The 20043-nt window shown below is 38.9% G+C and overlaps 1 pseudogene; it reads right to left on the bottom strand.

Moving 5' to 3' along the window:
• Positions 1–14628: 14628 nt before the first annotated feature.
• Positions 14629–18494, bottom strand: LOC102115235 (uncharacterized; annotated as a pseudogene).
• Between the last annotated feature and the right edge of the window lie 1549 nt (positions 18495–20043).

Here is a 20043-nt window from a genome sequence, read left to right as displayed (position 1 = left end):
AAAATAAACCAAAAATCCCAAATTGGCTGAAAAACAATAATCTAAAGGTAAAAGGGGTTTGACAGATCAAGTAGGAGAACACAGAGATTCACATTTAGACATATCATACTTAAACTGCTGAAAGACAAAGAGATCATCTTGAAACTAGCAAGAAAAAAATAATCATCACAGGAGGAAACAATAAAATTAGCAGATGGATTTATATCAGAAACAATAGAAGAAAGACGGCAGTGGAATTACACATTCAAAGTGCTGAAAGAAATGAACTCTTAACTGTGAATTCTCTATCCATCAAAACTATACTTTTAAAAAGGAAGTTAAACACATTCCCAGATAAACAAACATGAAAATAATTTGTTGCTAGCAAAGTTCTTGAAGAAATATTAAATGAAGTTGTGGTTGTTTCGGCTAAAAGGAAATGACATGAGATGTTAACTCAAATCCCCAGAAAGGAATGAACACTGGAAATAGTAAATATGAAGGTAAATAAAAAAGACCCTGTGTGTGTGTGTGTGTATACACACAACTGTACATACACGTATATACATATACATATTTTTTATTATTTAAAAAACATAATTATTTTAAAACACATGAGTAATTAAAGCAATAACTATAACACTGCATTATTGGCTATATAGCATATATACATATAATATATGTGATAATAACAGCACAAAGGCAGGGGAAAAAAGTACATACATTGGAACAAAGTACTCTATTTTACTAGATTGAAGTCAGTATTAACCTGAAGTAGATTGTTCAGTTAAGGATGCATATTTTAATCCCTAGAGTCATCAGCAGGAAAATAACTGAAAACAATGTAATCTAAAAATTAATAGAGATGTTAATACAGTATAATATTTGTTTAACACACACAAAAAAATCAGTAAAAGAGAGACTGAAGAACAAGAGACATGAGATATTTAGAAACAAAAAAGCAAAATGGAAGACAAATTTAACAATATTAATAATTATATTAAATGAGAATAGACTAAACACTTCAATTAACAGACAAAAATTGTCAGATTGGATAAAAAAGCAAGTTCCAAGTATATACTGTCTATAAGAGACCTACTTTAGATTCAAAGACAGAAAAAAGGTTGAAAGCAAAAGGATGGGAAAAGATACACCATGCAAACAGTAAACCATAAGAGATCTGGAGTGGCTAAATAAATATCAAAGAAAATAGACTTTGGGAAAAGAATTGTTACTTGAAATGAAAACAGACATTTAATAATGATAAAAGACTCAATACATCAGGAACATATAAGAATTGAAAATGTAAATGCAGCTTTAAAAAGAGTTCTAAAATACATTTTACAAAACTGACAAAACTGAAAGCAGAAATAGAAAATTCAAAAATTCTTGTTGGGTATTTCAATATGTCTCTCTCAGTAATTGATAAAACAACTAGAAAGAAAATCAGCAAGTATATAGATTTTAACAATATCAACTAATTTAACTTAATATATATATGTTATGTGTGTGTGTGTGTATATATATGCTTTATTTATTCACCTAAAAACAGAAGGATTCACATTCTTTGTAAGCACACATGAAACATTCTTCAGGATAGACCCTAGACTAGATCAAAATATCTCTCAATAAATTAAAGACATACAAAGTATATTTTATGACCACAACAGAATTAAATTATAAATCAACCACAGAAAACAAATCTGGAAAATACCAAATACTTGGGATTTAAAAATACACTTCTAAATAACACGTGAATCAAAGAAGTAATCACAAGGGAAATTAGAAAATATGTTGAAATGAATAAAACTAAAAACACAGCTCAAGAAATATTTGCCCAGACCAATGTCCTGAAGACTTTCTCCAGTGTTTTCTTGCAGCAGTTTCATAGTTTGAGGTCTTAGATTTAAGTTTTTAATCCATTTTGATTTAATTTTTTATATGGTGAGAGCTAAGGTCTAATTTCTTTCTTTTGCATATGGATATCCAGTTTTCCCAGCACCAGTTATTGAAGAGACTCACTTTTCCCCAGTGTATGTTCTTGGTACCTTTGTCAAAACAGCATATCAAAGTGTATGGGATGTAGTTAAGACAGTTCTTATTGGGAAATGATAGGTTTAAATTTTTTTTTTTTTTTTTTTCAGTTTTTGTGGGTACATAGTGTATATCTCTGTGGGGCACATGAGCTAGCTGCACTCCTATGTTGGCTGCAGCACTGTTTACAATAGCTAAAATCTGGAAACAATCTAAATGTCCATCAACAGATGAATGGATAAAGAAAATGTACAGGCCGGGTGCAGTGGCTCATGCCTGTAATCCCAGCACTTTGGGAGGCCAAGGCGGGCAGATCACGAGGTCAGGAGATCGAGACCAGCCTGGCTAGCACGGTGAAACCCCGTCTCCACTAAAAATACAAAAAATAAACCAGGCGTGGTGGCGGGCGCCTGTAGTCCCAGCTACTCGGGAGGCTGAGGCAGGAGAATGGCATGAACCCGGGAGGTGGAGCTTGCAGTGAGCTGAGATCAGGCCACTGCACTCCAGCCTGGGCGACAGAGCGAGACTCCATTTCAAAATAAATAAATAAACAAAATAAAATAAAATGTACACAATGGAGTACTATACAGCCATAAAAAATGAGATCCAGTCATTTGCAACAACAACATGGATTGTACTAGAGGGCATTACGTTAAATGAAATAAGCCAGGCAGAGAAAGATTTTTAAACTGTATATCAGATGACATGATGATAAACATATAGATAAGTTTTTAAAAAAGGAGAAAGTCCAGAAATAGACCCAAAATTTGTGATCAATTGATTTTCAACTAAGGTGTCAAAGCAATACAATGGGGAAAGAATAACCTTTCAACGAGTATTACTAGAACAATTGGGTATCCATATACCAATAAAAAGATGAAGAACTTAAATCCTTGCCTCACATAAGATACAAGAATTAAATCAAAATAGATCATAGACTTAAACATAGGAGTTAAAACTATAAAACTTATAAGACAAAACTCTTTGTGATCTTTGACAAAGATTTCTTAGTTATGACACCAAAGCTGTGTTTCATAAAATTGTCAAAAAATTATAAATTGAACTTCATCAAAATTTAAAACTTTTGCCTTTCAAATAAAAATAAAGCCACAGTACTTGCAGACTTTTTTTTTTTTTTTTCCTGAGACAGAGTTTTGCTCTTATTGCCCAGGCTGGAATGCAATGGCGCTATCTCAGCTCACCACAACCTCTTCCTCCTGGGTTCAAGAGATTCTCCTGCCTCAGCCTCTCGAGTAGCTGGGATTACAGGCATGCGCCACCATGCCCGGTTAATTTTGTATTTTTAGTAGAGATGGGGGTTTCTCCATGTTGGTCAGGCTGGTCTCGAACTCCCGACCTCAGGTGATCTGCCTGCCTTGGCCTCCCAAAGTGCTGGGATTACAGGCATGAGCCACTGAGCCCGGCCAATACTTGCAGACTTTTTAAAAAAAAATGTTATTTTCAAAACAACGACACAAGCTTGAAGAAAAAGTTGTCAAATCACGTATCTCATAAGTAGCTTATATCCAGAATATAGGCATACCTCAGAAATATTGCAAGTTCAGTTCAGTTCCAGACTACCACAAAACAGCGAATATCACAAAAGGTTAATCCCACAAATTTTTTGGTTTCCCAGTGCGTATGAAAGTTATATGTACAGTACATTGTAGTCTAGTAAGTGTGCAATAGCATTGTGTCTAAAAAAAAAACAATATGCATACCTTAATTTAAAGATACTTTGTTGCTAAAAGTACTAAGAATCATCTCAGCCTTTAGCAAGGTGTAATCTTTTTGCAGGAAGAGGGTCTTACCTTGATGCTGATGGTCTGCTAATCAGGGTGGTGACTGCTGAAGGTTGGATTGGCGATGGAAATTTATTAAAATAAAACAACAATGAAGTTTACCACATTGATCGATCCTTCCTTTCATGAAAGATTTCTCTGTAGCCTGCAATGTTGTTTAATAGTATTTTGCCCACAGTAGAACTTTTTTCAAAATTGGAGTCAGTCTTCTCAAACTCTGCCACTGCTTTATCAACTAAGTTTATGTTATATTTTAAATCCTTTGTCGTTGTTTCAACAATGTTCACAGCATCTTTACCAGGAGTGGAGTCCATCTCAAGAAACAACTTTCTTTGCTCCTCTGTAAGAAGCAACTCCTTATCCATTCAAATTTTATCATGAGATGGCAGGAATTCAGTCACATCTTCTGGCTTCATTTCTAATTCTCGTTTTCTTGTTATTTCTACTACATCTGAAATTGCTTCCTCCACTAAAGTCTTGAATCCCTCAAAGTCATCCATAAGGGTTGGAATCAACTTCTTTTAAACTCCCGTTAATGTAGATATTTTGACCTTCTCCCATGAATCGCAAATGTTCTTAATGCCATGGAGAATGGTAAATTTTTTCCAGAAGGTTTTTGATTTATTTTGCCCCAGATCCATCGGAAGAATCACTATCTATGGCAGCCATAGCCTTACAAAATGTAGTTCTTAAATAATAAGACTTGAAAGTCAAAATTTCTCCTTGATATATGAGCTGCAGAATCATGTTGTGTTAGCAGGCATGAAGACAACATGAATCTCTTTGTACATCTCCATCAGAGCTCTTGCATGACCAAGTGCATTGTCCATGAGGTGCAACATATTGAAAAAAATCTTTTTTTCTGAGCAGTAGGTGTCAACAATGGGCTTAAAATATTTTATAAACCATACTATGAACAGATGTGTTGTCATCCAGGCTTTGTCGTTCCATTTATAGAACACAGGCAGAGTAGATTTAGCATAATTCTTAAGGGCCCTAGGATTTTCTGAATGGTACATGAGCATTGGCTTTACCTTGAAGTCACCAGCTGCATTGGCCCCTACCTAACAAGAGATGCCTGTCTTTCGAAGTTTTGAAGGCAAGCATTGGCTTCTCCTCTTCAGCTATAAAGGTCCTAGATGGCATCTTCTTCGAATAGAAGGCTGTTTTGCCTACATTGAAAATTTGATGTTTAGTGCAGCCACCTTCATTAATGATCTTAGCTAGATCTTCTGGGTAACTTGCTGCAACTTCTGCATTAGCACCTTGTACTTTTATATTAGTGAGGCAACTTCTTTCTTTAAACCAAATGAACCAACCTCTGCTAGTTTCTGAAGCTTTCTCACCTCTGTCAGCCCTGATAGAATGAAAGAGAGTTAGGGCTTTGCTCTGGATTTGACTTTGGCTTAAAGGAATGGTGTGGCTGGTTTGATCTCCTATCCTGACCACTCAAACTTTCTCCATATCAGCAATAAGGTTGTTTCACTTTCTTATTATTCCTGTGTTCAATGGAGTAGCACTTTTAATTTCCTTCAAGAACTTTTCCTTTGCATTCACAACATGGCTGTTTGGTGCAAGAGGTCTAGCTTTCAGTCTATCTTGGCTTTTGACACTCCTTTCCCACTAAGCTTAATCATTTCTAGCTTTTAATTTAAAGTGAGACACATGTGACTCTTCTTTTCACTTGAACATGTACAGGTCATTGTAGGGTTGTTAATTGGCCTAATTTTAATATTGCTGTGTCTTAGGGAATAGGGAGGCCTGAGCAGAGGAAGAGTCAGGGGAATGGCTGGTCAGTGGAGCAGTTAGAACACAAACAACATTTATCATTCAATTTCACTGTCTTATATGGGCATGGTTGTAACATCGAAGACCACTGATCACAGATCACCATAACACATAGGATACTAATGAAAAAGTCTGGCCGGGCACAGTGGTTCATGCCTGTAATCCCAGCACTTTGGGAGGCCAAGGCAGGTGGATCACTTGAGGTCAGGAGTTCGAGATCAGCCTGGGCAACATGGTGAAACCCCGTCTCTACTAAAAATACAAAAAATTAGTCAGGCATGGTGGTGCACGCCTATAATCCCACCTACTTGGGAGGCTGAGGCAAGGAGAATCGCTTGGACCTGGGAGGTGGAGGTTGCAGTGAGCCCTGAGATCGTGCCATTGCACTCCAGCCAGGGTGACAGAGTGGTACTCTGTCTCAAAGAAAAAAAGAAGTCTGAAATATTGTGAGAATTATCAAAATGTAAGACAGAAACACAAAATGAGTACATGCTATTGGAAAAATGGCACCAATGGACTCGCCTTACTCAGTGTTGCCACAAATTTTCATTTGTAAAAAAAAAAAAAAAAATGCAACATCTATAAAGCCTTCTAAAGGGAGGCACAATAAAATGAGATAAAAGGAGATTTGTCTGTATTTAAATGAACTCTTACATCTCAGTAATAAGCAATAACACAATAAAAATGGAAAAACTATTTTAATAGACATTTCACCAAAGATAATATACAGATATCTAATGAGCGTGTGAAAAGATGACTAACATTATTAGTCATTGGGGAAATAGAAATTGAGATGCAAATTAAAACCACAATGATGTATCACTTCATGCCCACTAGAATGGTTATGATCAAAAAGATTGGTAATACAAAGAATTGGCAAGGATGTGGAGACACTCATATTCTCAAAATAGTTGCTGGGAATATAATGTGGTACAACTACTTTGGAAAGGAGTTTGATAGCTTATTAAAAAGTTGTACGTGTGATCACCATGTAACCCAGCAATTCCATTCCTGGGTATATAACCAAGAGAAATGAAAACACATGCCCACACAAAGACTTGTATGTGAAGGTTCATAGCAACACTATCCATAATAGCTTAAAACTGGAAACAACCTAAATGTCCATTAACTGGTGATTGAATAAACAAAATATGGTATATCTATGCAGTGGGATTCTACTAAGCAACAAAAGGAAATAAACTAAATGAACTATTTATGTATATAACAACATGGATGAACTTCAAAAACATTATATTCAGTAATAATAGAAGCCAGACACAAAAGAGTACATATTTTATGATTCTATTTACATGAAATTTCTAGGAAACGTACAACTATGAATACAGAAAGAAGAGTGGTTGCTTGAGACGGGAGGTTTGTGTGATAGTGGACTGAAAATGAGTACTGTGGAACTTTTTGGGATGAAGAGATTGTTATAAGATCAGATTGTAGTGATGTTTGCACCAGTGAATAAATTTACTATAAATCAACAAATTGTACATTTATATAGGGCACATTTTACATATGTAAAGGGTACCTCAATAAACTTCTTAAACAAAGAAACTTCAGAACAATGTAAAAAACAAAAAGACAACAGCCTGTTTCAAATCCGCACCACAGTTAAGAGAGCACAGAATAGGGGCAATCAAAAGTTTACTGTGAGGGCCGGGCACGGTGGCTTCATGCCTGTAATCCCAACACTTTGGGAAGCCGAGGTGGCAGAATTGCTTGAGCCCAGGAGTTCAAGACCAGCCTAGGAAACATAGTGGGACCTTGTCTTTACAAAAAAAAAAAAAGTTTGGTGTGTGAGGACAGTGTGAAATTGGCAAGGACTTAGGCGTTAATTGGGATGAAAGGGCCTGCAGACCCAAGTACATGCAGCCTACTGTGTACTCAGAGATGGTCACTGTGTGCCTAAAGGAACTGAACTAGTGGAAACCTTCAACTTCTTTAGGTTGATTTCATGCCATACAGGTGTTGTTATTTCTTTTCTTCACTGTTAACATGGATTTTCAGAGACCATAAGAAGCATATCTAAAATTATACAGTTAGGGGGAAAGGACAAGACTTCCAGTTAAGGATATCAACCAAGGAGCTATGGAAAGCATGCTTTTAACCACAATAAACCCATAGAAACCCTAGATAAAATATCAGGAAAAAAAAAAAAAAAAAAAAAACGGAAATTTGGGCTGGGTGCATCTCAGCACTTTGTGAGGCCAAGGCAGGAGGATTGTTTGGGCCCAGGACTTTGAGACCAGCCTGGGGAACATGGCAAGACCTTGTGTCTACAAAAAATTTAAAAATTAGGTGGTGTGTTGGTGTACACCTGTGGTCACACAGCTACTCAGGAGGCTGAGGCAGGAGAATCACTTGAGCCCAAGAGTTCAAGTCTGCTGTGAACTGTGTTCGTGCCACTGAACTCCATCCTGGATGACAGAGTGAGATCGTATTTAAAAAAAAAAAAAAAGTAAATATGTAGTCAGACTGAAAAATAAGAAAAAGATAACTCAAGGTATCAGAAATAAAAAGGGAATTTAAAGCCATCATGGTATCTTACAGGAACGAGAATCCCAAACTGTTACCTGGAAACAATGTAGCAATGGAGACTCCAATAAACTCGGCTGGGCGTGGTGGCTCACGCTTAGAAACCCAGCACTTTGGGAGGCTGAGGCAGGATGATTGCCTGAGTCCAGGAGCGGGAAGATTGCCTGAGTCCAGAAGTTTGAGACCAGCCTAGGAAACATAGTGAGACCCCCGTCTCTACAAGAAATGTTAAAAATTAGCCGGATGTGGTGTTATGCATCTGTAATCCCAGCTATCAAGAGGCTGATGTGGGAGGATTACTTGAGCCCTGGAGGTCTAGGTTGCAGTGAGCTATGATCACGCCAGCTGCACTCCAGCCTGAGCGGCACAGTGAGAACCGGTCTCGAAAAATAAAAATTAAAAAATAATAAACTACTGATAGAGGATAAATTGTTATAAGCACTTAAAAAATAAGCACTTAAAAAATGAGATTACCCAGAAAAACTGAGCATGCATATGATTTATGACAAGGGATTCTCCATAGATTTTACCATGAGACATGCATGAGGATGTTCAGAGCATGACTGTCAGAGGAAAAAAAGCAACCCACAGACGTCTATCAACAGTATAGTATATTCATAAAACGGAATATTCTATAGCAATGAAAATAAACTGGCTATACACATTAATATGAATGATACCAGTGTAATACTGAATGGAAAAAAAAGACTCTTAGAAGAATGTATTCAGTAGAGTTGCATTTATTTAAAGTTCAAAAATAACACATTGTTTAGGGATATACATATGTGTTAAAACTTTGAAAAAAGGCAAGGGAAAGATTCATGCAAAGTTCAGGCTAGTATTAGTTTTGACAGAAGGGAGAAAGAAGGGATTAAAGAAGCACAGAAAGTTGAAAAAGGACTGACAATATTATATCTCTTGAGCAAAGTAGTGGGTGAATGAACGTTCATGTTATTAGTCTTGTTTAGGTTGTACATGTATCTTATGTATGCTCTTTTTATGTATGATACATTTCACAAGAAAAATAAATAAATAAAATTTTTATATTACAAAAAAAGACTGCTGGCCTCAAGGCTCATCATAGAAATAGTGAAATTCCTATACATCAGTGATCACAAATTACATAATATTGAAGTTGCATTAATTCAGAGACCAACTTAGTAAGAATTGACAACTTTTGCCATTAAAAGTAATGGCAAAAACCGCAATAACTTTTGCACCAACCTATACAATAGGAAAAAACTCATTTACAATAACAAAACACTATAAAATAACCAGGAATAAGCATAACAAATTATGTGCAGACTTTTATGTGGAAACATATCAAATGTTATTGCGGGATGTTGAAAAACACTTTCTTTTTTTTTTTGAGACGGAGTCTCGCTCTGTCGCCCAGGCTGGAGTGCAGTGGCCGGATCTCAGCTCTCTGCAAGTTCCGCCTCCCGGGTTCACGCCATTCTCCAGCCTCAGCCTCCCGAGTAGCTGGGACTACAGGCGCCCGCCACCTCGCCCGGCTAGTTTTTTGTATTTCTTAGTAGAGACGGGGTTTCACCGTGTTAGCCAGGATGGTCTCGATCTCCTGATCTCGTGATCCGCCCGTCTCGGCCTCCCAAAGTGCTGGGATTACAGGCTTGAGCCTCCGCGCCCGGCCCCGAAAAACACTTTCATAGAGAGGTATGCTTGTTTGTGGATGAGAAGATTCAATATTTTAAGGTTGTCAATTCTTACTAAGTTAGTCTCTAAATTAATGCAACTTCAATTAAAATTATACCAGAATACTTAATGTATTTTAACAAACTAATTCTCAAATTCATATAACAGTGTAAAACTAATGAAAATCCAAGACATTCCTAAAAAAATACAGGGCAAGGACATTTGCTCTTCCAGAAATAAAGAATTATATAAAGCTACAGTGATTAAAACAGAGTGATATTAGCATGAGAATAAATAAGTAGATTGATGGAATAGAAGAGAAATCCCAGAAACAGACTGGATATATGGGGATTACTACAGAAATAGACTTATAAATCATTAGGGGAAATTTTGAACTATTTAATGACTACTATCAGGAGATTTGATTATCCCTATGTGGAAAAAAAAAAATTCTTACCTCTTAGTATTAACAAAAACCAGATTTTAAATGGATGTATCTAACTGTAGAAATCAGAATTTAGAAACTATTAGAAAAAATTTAGAGTATCTTTGTGTATGCAGTATACGTCATAAAAAGCACAAGTCACAAAGGGAAATATTGATAAACTGGACTACATTAAAATTTTAAACTTCTGTATAAAAATACATCACGAATGACATTAAAAGTTGAACAAGACTGGGTGCGGTGGCTCACGCCTGTGATCCCAGCACTTTGGGAGGCAGAGGCAGGCGGATCCAAAGGTCAGGAGTTCGAGACCAGCCTGGCCAACATAGTGAAACTCTGTCTCTACTAAAAATACAAAAATTAACCAAGCATGGTGGCACATGCCTATAGTCCCAGCTACTCAGGAGGCTGAGGCAGGGGAATCGCTTGAACCCAGGAGGCAGAGGTTGTGATGACCCAATATTGCACTACTGCACTCCAGCCTGGGCAACAGAGTGAGACTCCGTCTCAAAAAAAAAAAAAAAAAAAGTTGAACAATCCCTTGGGAGGCTATATTTGTAATGCATATAACTATCACATGATTGGTATCCAGAATAGATGAAGATATTCTATATATTGATTAGAAGTAAACCAATCAGAAAAAAATGGGTAAATGATATGAGCAAACAATTAATGGAAGAGGGCATACAAATAGCCAATAAACATATAAAAAGAGGCTCAACCTCACAAATAATCAGCAAAATGCAAACAAAGACAAAAATTAGATCTATTTCACATGTATCAGATCAATAAAAACAAAATGTCAGAAAATATCAAGTATGGATGGTTGTCTGGAAAACTAGAAGCACGCAAACACTGCTAATGGAAGTATCAAGTGCAATTTGGCACCAGTAGTAAAGTTGAAACTATACCTAGCAATTCCATTTTAAGGTAGCCCAGATAAACTTTCATCCATGTGTTCAAGGAGGCATATATTATGCATTGCGGGATTATTGTTAATAGCAAAATCTATTACCAACTTAATGTTCATCAAGTTGGAATATATTCATATAATGAAGTACTATACAACTGTAACAAATGAACCAACTCTCTTCCAAAAATATGCTAAAATATGTTGAAATAAAAAAACAAATTGTACAATTATGTGTATGGTATGATGCCATTTACATAAGCACAAATACAAATGTATGAAACATGCAATTAATGCATTTATGATTAAATTATAGGAACGCAAACTGGAAAGATACACACAAAATTCAGGATGGAAAAGAAGAAAGGTAAGTGGCTCTGAAGGAGTACAAGGATACTTTGAACTCCATCTGTAATCTTTTTCTTGTATTTAAAAGATCAGAAGCAAATGACAAAATTCAGTTATGTGCTTTGCATACTTGAATGTTTGTTACATTATTCTCCGTACTTTGTCTGTACTTTAAAAACGTGTCCCAATAATCAAGGGAAGAAAAACATATTATATGAAGTAGACTAAGGTTTGGAAAACGACATTTCTTCATACTCGCTCACTGGAGGCCCTTTCTCCCTCACAGAACTTTGAAATGATCCTCCGTGAGGTATAGAATTGCTGTGCGGACACTGTCTGAGGAAGGATTGCTGTTTTTAAAGTGGTGAGCTGATGAATATGTTAATTAGCTTGATTGACTCTTCCTATAATGTATACATAGATTAAAACAGCACATTGTACCCCATAAATAGACACAATTATTATTTGTCAAATAAAAAAGAGTATCCCTCCAAAAAAGATTATACGATAGAATGTTATTTGAAGAAATACACACACATACATATATATGATATAGGATGTATATAACATATATCTGATAAATATGCCTCTTTTATTGCTAAAAATACTGGCAGAAGAGGCTCTTGCCTAAAGTGCTAAGCACAGGCTAAGGGCTGAGGGAGTACCCGAAGGGAAACTTTGTGCTACTATGCAGGGTTCGTATGTCAAGGCAGAGAGCCAAGACAACACAGAGGCTGGGCACAGTGGCTCACACCTGTAAGCCCAGCACTTTGGGAGGCCGAGATGGGAGGGAAGATTGCTTGAGCTCAGGAGTTTGAGACCAGCCTGGACAACATAGCAAGACCTTGTCTCTACAGGAAATAAAAAAAATTAGCTGGGCGTGGTGGCTCTTGTAGTCCTAGCTACTCGGGAGGTTGAGGTGGGAGCCTGGCGGTTTAGGCTGCAGTGAGCTGAGATGGCATCCGTGCACTTCAGCCTGGGTGACAGAGCAAGACCCTGTTTCAAAAAAAAGAAAAAAAAGAAAAAGAAAAAAGAGCAGAGGATGATTAGGAAGCCTCATGAACAGATGGAGCAGATAGGACGCCTCACCCCGGGCAGAGGGCTCAACGGCTGAGACCCCTAATCCAGGTTTCTGGCCACAACTGATAGAGCAGAGGAAAACTTGAAGCAAGCCACCAAGAAGTGGCAGCTTTACAAATCTCGTTCCACCTCAGAGATCCATGAAGGATGTCCCATGAGCCTAGCTGTCTTGGAGAGGTCCTGTCATGCACTGATGACCTTGTTTTCCACCACAAAGCAACTGATAGACAGGTCCTGGGCCTGTCTCTCTCCCTTTTCCTCTGGGTCAGACTTACAATGAAATTGAACATTCTGTTAGAATATTTCTCCTTTCCTGTGCAAAGCAATACTGCTGACCCATGAGCATTAAGAGTGGAAGCTGAGTTGTTCTTCAATAATGGTAACCCAAAATCAATGCTGGGCCATCTGCACCATCTTAGTGCTTTTATTACTTCTACTTCCAAATGCTCTCCATCAAGCATGAGGTTTTTTTTTTTTTTTTTTTTTTTTTTTTTGGAGATGGAGTCTTACTGTGTCACCTAGGCTGGAGTGCAATGGCACCATCTCAGCTCACTGTAACCTCTGCCTCCCAGGTTCAAGTGATTCTCCTGCCTCAGCCTCTAGAGTAGCTGGGATTACAGGCACCCACCACCATGCCCGGCTAATTTTTGTATTTTTAGTAGAGATGGGATTTTACCATGTTGGTCAGGCTGGTCTTGAACCCCTGACCTCAAACTACCCATTTGCCTCAGCCTCCCAAAGTGCTGGTGTGGCCCACCACGCCCGACCTCAAGCATTATCTTAACATCATCATGCATGGTTCTGAACACCTTACATAAACAAAGCACGGCACTATATGACAGCATAACAGAGAGATAGGATAAGATAGCATAACCCCACTGGTGAGGGGTCTGCAATCCTATATACCTAAGAAAATAAATAAAAGCTCAATAAGCCTATGGTAAATGCCAGTTGGATGTTTAGATAGTATACACTGCAGGGGGTTGGGAGTGGTTGAGGTTCTGAAGGAAGGTTTTATCAATTACTTGAGGCTAGGCACAGTTCTAAAAGATAACTGTAACATACATTTAAATCATATCCACATGAATTTTTTTTTTTTCCAGAAAGAATGTTTTTAGATCAGGAATGGCAAATGCATTTCATCTTAAGTGACTATTCCAATCAATAGGTGCCGAGCATGAAGAAGGGCTAAGACTGCTTCTGGGCTGGGAAAAAAAGAGTTGGTATCCTTCCCAGATAGCTGTCACTGGTACAGCTTAAGTGGGTGGCAGCATGTGTGAGCCATTTCTATACATCTGATTCACCTACTGAATGAAAATGTGCATATTACCCATGTGTGGTCCTGCAGCAGGAAATTCAAGATCCTCCTCTTGTGCACTAGGACACTTTTACAGCTTTATACCTCAGTATAGTTGTCCCTTGATATATGCAGGGGATTGGTTCAAGGTCCCCGGGGTATACCCCAATTCACACATACTCAAGTCCCACAGTCAGCCCTGCAGAACCCACGTATATGAGAAGTTGGCCCTCCCTATACTTGGGTTTCACATCTTGTGAATACTATATTTTCTTTTTTTTGGTAGCAAACTTTTATTTAAATCTTACATAACTCAAGCTTTATAAAAAGCAAACATAATTGAAAATTGGGTTGTCCCTTTAAAGCCTTAAGTATTCAAGATTTGAAATGGTTAATTTAAAAATAAGCCAACAAATAACACAACAACAACAAAAAACCCTGCAGCAGATCCTGCTGAAATACTTTTTAAAAAATCTAAATGAGCTTAATCTTTACAAAAGTCATTTTAGCTCAAAAGCTGTAAAGTTGAAGTTATCTTAATTCTACAAAGAAGGGAGAAGGTCTTTGACTTTATGCCACCATTTCCTTAGAGCCTCATCTTTTTCATCAAATTTGGCCATAAATCAAATTTCTATGTGCCCTTGTTTTCAGGAGATTCCTCTTGCAAAAGAAGCCAAGTACAAACATGGAAGAACAACTGCCTAAGCAAGTAGAAATGTGTTCCAAAATAGTGTGCAATGAATGAAGAGTTCTGGATTAATCTCTGGAACTCAACCTGGACCCTGATCTTTATTTTGAATGAGATCTAGAACAGGATCTTGAAGTAGCTCTTTTTGGTGGAGAGGACACAGAATGACCCTTTGAGGGTGGAACAGGTAGGGGTGAATTGGAACGAGACTGGCTCCTTGATCTGTATTTTGACTTCGTATCACCTTTTCCACTTTCTTTGGAAGATCGAGACCAAGACCTGCTTGGAGATTTCTCATACTCATCCTCAGATCTGCTTTGAGAACAAGAACGGGAGTCTATATCCGATTTGGGCATAGATTTGCTCCTTGAGCTAGATTTCCTGCCTTTTGAATGAGAACGTGATCGACCTTTGCTCCGCAACCTGGATCAGGAGTGACTTTTTGAGATACTTTGAGATCTACTGTGGCTGCTCCGGTGACTCCTACTTCGTGACTGTCTTCTAGATCAAGACCTGGATCTGCTTCCAGAATCAGATCGCCTATCGCTTGTGCCTGGCTTACCTTCAATAAGCTTAATAGTTTTGCACTATCCAGTTTGTCCAACGCATGCTTCATGTCAAAACAGGAGTGAAACTCAATGCCCTCACTTGTGCATTCCTTGTGAGCATCAACATAGGTTACTTCTTCTGCTTGTTGCATAAAATCCTTTAAATCTTGCCAACCGTAACCACTAGAAAGACTTTCTACAATAAGCTCGTATTCTGTATGAACAGGTGGTCCATATTTGTCTCTGCCAGATGTTCTCTGACTGCTATATCCACCTCCATCACCATCTCCCTGCATCTAATGGCAAAAGGCTGCTGTCATCATGGCTTCCGGTAAGGTCAGCCAAAGGGCCATGGGGCAAGAGTCACACAATGTATGGAAAAGTCAAGGCCAATCATGAAAGGCAGTCATCTTAGCCGCAGTAGACACAGCCTCGGACCCATTGGCCACCAATCACCACACTCTGGCATCCCATGGCTGCCCCAGGATGTGAAGGCAGCAGGGCTCGGGGACACCCAAGTCATATGATCCCCAGCCCCCACACCTAAATACTGTATTTTCAATCCACATATAAGTGGACGTGCTCAGTTCAAACCCATGTTGTTCAAGGGTCAACTGTTCAGAGCTGGTCAAGAAAGCCCTGCATCCCAAAGATAGTTTCAATAGCTGCCAAGGAATGTTATTGTGGTAGATGTCTTTGTTCAAAGTATGGCACTAGGATTTGCCAAGTGGGTGGAATCTTGTGGCATGCTGACAGTTTGCAGGAATTCTATGCGGAAAGGACTGGGTTAATCAGGGGACCTTTCTGTCTTTTTTTTTTTTTTTTTTTTTTAGCTTAAGCATTATTCTACAGCGCATGTGTAGAAAGTCTTTCTTATTTCCAGAGCCTGCATTCAATATTTTCATAAAAGAAATCATGGTGACAGTGTATATCAGGAAATGAGTCATGTGTTATTTGAAATTCTAAAGACATTTCCCTCCAGAATCAGAGCGACAATAATAATAACAATAAAACATTCACGCACACACAAAACTTCTCTGACAGATGATACGCAAGTTGATGTAAGAGCACAGTCTCTGGCTTGCCAGGTAGACATAAATATCTACAGCATGTTCCCCTCAGTCTCAAACTGGGCCATCTGCAAGATAGGATGGGAAGTGCGTGGGCTCTGCAGTCAGAAAGACCTTGATGCATATCCTGACACTACCATTTTCTAACTGTATGACTTGGGATGAGTTCCTTAAATATGAAATGGCAAGAGTCATAGCTAGCCCACAGGATTGTTAAAAGGGTTAAATGAGATCATGTACATAAAGCACGTAGTTAAGTGCCTAGTACACTGTATGGTTTCAATAAATCAAAATTCCTTTCCTCCATTTTATTGTCTAAACCATAATAGCTGAATATCTAACTCTATCTTTGTAAATTCTCTCTAGCTTTCTATTCAATTTTCAGCTGTGAACAGAGGAACATGCTTCCTTCATTTCGGAATGACCTTCGGTGCTTCTACTCCTGATTCCAGCACTTCCTTCTGGGAACACAAATCCTATGCCCTCTGTGGCCCTCCATGTCCTTCTCCACTGTCTGTCACCAGATCCAGCCCTTGCAGCATTTTTACCTTGCAGGGTTGCTCCAGGCAGACTACTGGCTAATGCTTTTACTAATAATTATAGTCTTCAGAAGGTCAGGCTTCATGGGGATTGAAAAGGGAGTCTGCACCTAGTAGCAAAAGACTGAAATTTATGCTCGGGCACTATATGTCATGCTTTCTTGTTCCCTATCCGTGTAAGTTAGGAAATATTAGTAAATACTTAGCCAATAGAATTTAATATTCATCTGATTATTTATTGACTGATAATAGGAAAAGAAAGAAATGGCAGAAATACAGGCATAGGGGTCAAAGAAATAAAGAGTTTGAGAGGGAAGAAACATGAAAAAAGCTGGAAAAATAGCAGTGCTAAAGGTGGGGTAGATATGCCTCAGCACGCCACAGGTTTTCAGCAAAACAAAAATAAGTAAAATAAGCAAAAATAAACTCTGTGCCCCAGTTACACAAATTAGTAAGGGACAGTTTGTGGGCCATGAAATGTTTTATTGTGTATCGCTCTATTTTGCTGGAGTGCGCATGGCTTCCCTTATAGTCAGCTAGGTACACACTTAAGGCTTTTTAAGTCCCTCATGGAAACCCTACCCCAGCCACAAGTAATTTCCAGACTTTATTATGGTTCTGTTGGGGGATTCTATATACTTTTCAGCTCAGAAATGATTTCAAGTATCACCGAAACCTCAGCTTCAATGACCTGAATAAAATTTGGAAGGAACCGTGATTTTTCAGGAAACTCCTCAAACGCTGAGCAGCGAATGCAGAGTGTTACTTTATAAATAGGCACCTGCTCATTGAGCAGTAGCAATGTGTATTGGACCGACACAATTGACGCTACTTTTATCCTCATGGTATGCTGGATTCTCTTGGGAAGAAAGTGGACTTTTCCCCCCATTTGTCTTGCCACACGGACACTGTGGAAGCCACCACCCTCCCCCCGCCAACACACACACAGATAAAATTAGTTATAACGTTTGAAGTAGTAGAGTAACCTATATAACCATTCCTGAAAATAAAATTCAGAGTATTTTAGCGAAACCCATTGTGTACGCATGCGCATACATACACATACACACAGAGTCTTGTGGGCTTATAAAAAGTTTCGTGAGCAGATAAAAGACAAAGGAAAGGAAATGACTCGATAGGGACAATGATCTGATGACTCTTTAACATTTCTGATGCCCTATATACTGTTTTTTAAAAGTTTGATTTTAAGAAAACAATAAAAGGCCAGCACAGTGGCTCATGACTATAAACCTGGCAGGAGAATCCCTTGAACCCAGGATTTCGAGGTCAGCCTGGGCAACATAGGGAGACCCCATCTCTACAAAAATAAAAATAATAGCTGGGCACTGTGCTGCATGCCTTCAGTCCCAGCTACTTCAGAGGCTGAGGCAGGAGGATCACTTGAGCCCAGGAGGTCGAGGCTACAGTGAGCTGTGGTCATGCCACTGCACTCCAGCCTGGGAGACAGAGCAAAATCTTGTCTCAATAAAAATAAAAAAATGATAATAATAACAATAAAAAGGTAATGCTTGCTGTTCATTGACTGAAGGGGGGCTGTTAGTACAGATTAATGTGAATGCCAACACAATATGTTTCTCAAAATTAAGTATGAAGTCCTTTTAATGGCTTAAAAAATTCCCTTGGACATGTAAAGATACATGTTTGGATTTCTGAGGGTCCTTGGTCCACAGTTTTAGAGACAATGAGTTCATAAACTAAATTTCATTTTGTGAAACTATCTTTAAATTGGGAATTATCACCAGGAAAAAAATGTGGTCTTTACAACTGGTACCCAAAAAAAGAAGATTATTATTACAATAAAGACAGAATAGAAAATTATTCTTTGTATTAATCATGTTTTTAATTTTTCTGTATTTTATGATACTGATATCTTGGGGCCTTGCTAATTCCAGGGAGACTGCCTCTCCGGGGGCCAGCTAATTCCTAGAGATAGCAAAAAAGTTGCCTCCCAGGGCGCCTTTCACATGCAAACTAACCAATTCATAGCCCATACCGCCTCCACCTCCCCACCACCTCCCTTATCTAACTTTTACACACCAAGCCTTCCCCAAAGCACCCTAGGGCCACACACTGAACTGGAGACTATGCCTATAGCCCAGAGCCCACTGAAATTATTTATTCGAAGCAGCCAACCCTAAACTGCCCACCTTGCCCTGCCCATTTCTTCCTGCAAAAAACAAAAGGCTTTTGCCCATTGTGACCCCTCACTCTTTCTGCCTAACTGTGAGTAAGGCAACCTGTCACCTTGCCATACCTGATTTAAACAAATCCCAGGTACATTTTTGAGCATTCTTAGATTCTCAATCAGAGACCCCAGTTTGAGAGACACTGCTCCAGAACAGCAGTTCTCAAGTGTCTGTGCCCCACCCTCATCCCCCCAAGGACAGTAGCGGCACCTGGCAGCATTGTTAGAAATGCAGCTTGTGGACCGGGCATAGTGGCTGTCACCCAGTGAGCACTTTGGGAGGCCGAGGTGGGCAGATCACCTGAGGTCAGGAGTTCGAGACCAGCCTGACCAACACGGCAAAATCCTGTCTCTACTAAAAATACAAAAATTAGCCGGGCTTGATGGTGGATGCCTGTAGTCCCAGCTACTTGGGGAGGCTGAGGCAGGAGAATCACCTGAACCCGGAAGCAGAGGTTGCAGTGAGCCGAGATCGTGCCACTGCACTCCAACCTGGGGGACAGAGCAAGACTCTATCAAAAAAAAAAAAAAGGAAAGAAAGAAAGAGAGAGTGAGAGAGAGAGAAGAAAGAAAGAAAGAAAGAAAGAAAGAAAGAAAGAAAGGAAAGAAAAATAAAGAAAGAAAGGAAGAAAGGAAGAAAGGAAGAAAGGAAGAAAGAAAGAAAGAAAGAAAGAAAGAAAGAAAGAAAGAAAGAAAGAAAGAAAGAAAGAAAGAAAGAAAGAAAGAAAGAAATGCAGCTTGTGGCAAGGTGCGGTGGCTCACGCCTGTAATCCCAGCACTTTGGGAGGCTGAAGTTGGCGGATCACCTGAGGTCAGGAGTTTGAGACCAGCCTGACCAACATGGAGAAACCCTGTCTCTACTAAAAATACAAAATTAGCCAGGTGTGGTGGTGCATGCCTGTAATCCCAGCTTCTTGGGGAGGCTGAGGCAGGAGAATCGCTTGAGCCCAGGAGACAGAGGTTGCAGTGCGCCGAGATCACACCACTGCACTCCGGCCTGGACCTGGGCGACAGAGTAAGACTCCAACTCAAGAAAAGAAAAAAAGAAATGCAGCTTGTTAGAACTGGTCCAGACTTACCACTGAATCTGAAACTCTGGGAGGTGGTGTCTA

Source organism: Macaca fascicularis, chromosome X, assembly GCF_037993035.2.
Source record: "Macaca fascicularis isolate 582-1 chromosome X, T2T-MFA8v1.1".
NCBI lineage: Eukaryota > Metazoa > Chordata > Mammalia > Primates > Cercopithecidae > Macaca > Macaca fascicularis.
This window is presented reverse-complemented; position numbering and strand designations above follow the sequence as displayed.